The sequence below is a fragment of the Nanorana parkeri genome, unplaced genomic scaffold (genome assembly GCF_000935625.1).
Source record: "Nanorana parkeri isolate BGI_ZX_2015 unplaced genomic scaffold, ASM93562v1 scaffold665, whole genome shotgun sequence".
Lineage (NCBI taxonomy): Eukaryota > Metazoa > Chordata > Amphibia > Anura > Dicroglossidae > Nanorana > Nanorana parkeri.
Window position 1 is genome coordinate 133,330 of NW_017306933.1, and position 3,964 is coordinate 137,293.

Consider the following 3,964-nt stretch of genomic DNA (forward strand, 5'->3'; position numbering starts at 1 on the left):
CGGGTGGCTTTACTCTCTAATTCTATGACCCTGAACAAGCACGTTCCAAACAAAGCATGGAGTCAAAACTTCTGATATACATACCTGTTCCAAGTCGGATGCCTAGAATGCGTTAAAGCCACAGGTTCAACATGGCAGCCAGGTAAGCAGCATTTTCAGAAGGAGATTGTCAGTGGCAGTCCAATAAATGCATTAATGTATTTCTTTCAAAATCATAAAACATTTTAAAATACAATTATTGTAAGTGCCTGAATCTGCATTTGTATTGGCCTCCTATATAATTCCCTATACACTAGCACATAGAATAGGGATGGGAGAGTCAGCACTAGCAGCCAATCAGGTGTGCTACATTGTGCTGACAAGAAACTGCTTGATAGAAGGGGAGAGCAGAGTGTAGAACTCATGAGCCTGCTGCATTGTCCAGTCAAAGGCTATAAAAGGGAAGATGACCTAGCTCTATTGATTAAAGTTAATTGAGAAAAGTCAGCTCACCAACCTAGATGTGCTGTCTGACGGGGTATGGAAATCTAAGGAATGGATGGACCAAAATACAAATCCTTTCTCGTGTAAAACCGCTCTTATATGTGCATGAGGCTGTTTGACTGGATGGCAGGGGGATTAACACAGCGCACCAGGGTAAAACTAGAATGTATTTACAGCAGAGAAGATATGAAATACCTAAAAGAAGCTAATATTTGAGAGTTACTGCCAGTTCACATGAGCAATAACACTGCAGTGTTCTTGTGGTGAAGCTGATCAGTGTGGCTACTGTTGTGACACAGCGGAGGTCATACACTGTTCTTTTTCTCACCCATTAGTCACTGCGTGCTCCTGTCATCATGTTTGTGGCTAACAAATCCCTTGAACCCGCTAATTCTCCCCTCTGAACCAGACTGTGATATATTAGAGCTTGCAGCATCATCTGTAATCGGATAAAATCTTATTTATACGCATTGAATTGCCCTGTACTGTTGTGCGGAGTTCTTCAACGCTTCGCTGAGTCCATTTTGCATGTTTGCTGTTTTTATGACAGAATGAATTGCAAAGCATTACTGGTGGCAATACCAATTATATAGGAAGTCGTAAAAAAGTCTTACAAAAAAGAAACAGCATTGAGCATAGCCTACTGCTGATGAATTAACTGGCTTTTAAATAATACTGCGTTACCAAGCAACACAAAGGTGCTAGAATTATTGGGGGCTGCAGCTTCGTCCTCCTGAAAAAGCAAGTTACTTGCTTGTATGTGTTAACACTATAAAACACATTTTTGGAAGGACTAGACAGGAAAAAGGATGAGGTTTTTCGATCTGCTGCACAGTGGGTTCATGGGGGGTTTCAGGGTTCTGGTGAATTTATGGTGAAATTAGTTGAACTGAGTTTTAAAGGACCCATAATGCATTGCATGAACTTTCAGCTGTGGTCTGCAGGGGCTTTGTTATGTGCCAGCCGCCTCACTATAAAAGGTTGGGTTCCCAGCAGCCATTTGTCACTGTGTTAGGGTAGTTCAGGGAGAGATGACAGTCTGTGTAGGGAGAGTTAGTTGCTATATGGTGTTATACTGCGCTAAATGACTGTGGATTGCAGCGTGGTGGGCTACATGTTCTTGTGTACCCCCCCTTATCATGTTCACAGTTCAGAGACCCAGCAGTCCGTTTTAGGACTTTTTTGACTGCAAGAGGGCCCAGCAGCTAAACTGCAACTACGGTTTAGCTGCTGGGCCCCGCTTGCAGTGTTTGTGAAAAGTTCTGAGGGGGAGGTAAAATAGCAGCAAGGGAGAATTTCGTCCAGGGGCAGGGGGGAGCTTGCAGAGGGCTGGAGGGGACAGCTATCCTAATCCATCTGGGGACACTGCCCCAAAGGTACAGGCCATTGCTGTCACCTATGGTCAATCCACAGAGCTCTGCAGTGTGGGCTTTTTAATGTATCTGCTGCCAACAATACTGTTGTGATCTGTAGCCTCTGTCTGTAGAGTATCTGCCATGGTAAAAGTACCAGCCATTAGTGTACATGCATGAGGGAACACATTACTCTGCACCACAGAGTTGACCTGAGCAGCAACTTAATGAGAGAAGTTGGCAGCAAAAGTCTTGAACTTCTTCCCCTCATTCCTCACTTTCCACATCTCTCGCCCCCTCCAAAACATTCTCTTGCTGCAACCGCCACATCATCTGTGGCTGGTGATGGGGAAAAAAGTCTCACAAGCATTTTCAGAGGCTTAGGGTACGCATGTCAAGTGGCGGAAAGGGTCACTGGGGAGGGTCAAGCAAAGGCTTAAAGGAGAACTGTGAGGTTTGTGAAAATTCGAGCCGACGTGTGACAATGAAACTGTCACACGTCGGCTCAATAGATCGGGAAGTGAGCGAACACCTACCGCCGCTCGCTCACTTCTCGATCATGTCCCTGCAGAGAGCCGGGACTGTCACTCATGGCTCCCTACAGGGATTCCCCCCTCCCCTGTCCGATCCTCCAGCGCTCACTGGCGGAACGGACGGGGGAGGGGGCGGGTACAGCTGGCTCTGCTTCTAGATAGGCAGAGCCAGCTGTCACTCACGCAGCTGGGTGGATCTCGACAGTAATGTCGGGATCTGTCCCGGCTGCGGCGATCTCAGTATACCGCGAGCTGTAGCTCGCGGTATACTGAGCTTTGGGTCATGGGAGGACACTAGTTTGTGTCCTCCCGTGACCCTGGGGAGAACTATGGGGAAAAGCACTGACCCCATAGTTCTCCTTAAAAAATCTGCAGAAGTTTCCAGCAGTATCCTTCCCAAGGCAGGTGGTTCTTCTACAGCTGCTGAGGCAGAAGAAAAAAATGTCTCCAAATAACCACCATGCCCAGCATCTTAATGCTAGCTTTGGCAAAACTGTTGGAGTTGCAGCTTCACTTGTGGAATAACTCTCACAAATCTCACAATCCATACCGATAAACCTTTGTGTCACTGGCCAATTTGTACGAAGCTGATGGCTCTTTTTTAAGAGCTTTAGCTCTTTCTTTAGGAACTCATACCTGTTTAATCTGTTGTGGCTGCTACTTCCACCAGTCAATTCAGGCCTGTTACTGCTTGATAAAAAAAAAATCAGGTGGTGCAGCCAAAGCTACAATGTCCCCCATGGCAGTACCCAGCTCCCCATGCCTTTTTTGACAACTGTTTGCCTGTTAGCTCAAAAAATGTCCAGAATGTATTAATAGGATTGGGATACCATAGATTTTAATGATATTCGCCAAGCTTTGAATCAGATTAGCCAAACCCTTGGTGAACTGAACTCGAACAAATTCACCCATCATTAGACAGGAATAACAGCTTACATATTCACTGAGGACAAGTTTCCTTTAAATAAGTCTGAATTTTTAAAGAGTTTAAACTACACTGGTTAAACTACAATTTGTCCCTTCTTGTTGTGCTCACACTGCTTCTCATTATGCAGCCGTGGGACCTATGCCCCATTTATTATATCCAAATGGCAGACTTAATCTGACCTTAATCATGCGACTTCAATAAGTGATATAACTTCACTACTGCTGATATGCAGATTATCTTTGGGCAGTAGGGATGGGCTATCTTTATGCCAATATGCCTGCATTACATGCTATGCATTGATGTGTGTTAATATGTTTAAGAAGGATTTCGTTTTAGCTGACCTAAATGGCAAATGCAACATTCAGGACCTTTCCTAACACACTGCAACTCACTGGTGTGAATAGATTGTTAAAAATATTCAATATTCTTATAAACAATATTTCCTGCTCCTTATGTTGTGCATACTGTAAAACAATGCATCAGGTGTGATTCGTGAATCAACCCATAGCAGTAGGGTTAATTGTCTACTTACGAATTTTTTTAGTTATGAATACTTAAAAGCAATTATGGTAATTTGTAAAAGTTGTAAATGTAACCATCCACACATCAGGGCATCCAGCATACAAAAAGTCTGAAAGTGTAGACTGAGGTTGAAAATAATATAATAA

At 44.0% G+C, this 3,964-nt stretch overlaps 1 protein-coding gene across 2 annotated transcripts in view; it reads left to right on the forward strand.

Annotated features, from left to right (window-relative positions):
* Positions 1 to 3,964, forward strand: part of LOC108792626 (tetraspanin-4-like) — a 64,592-nt gene that overhangs the window by 47,981 nt on the left and 12,647 nt on the right. The window lies entirely within an intron of this gene.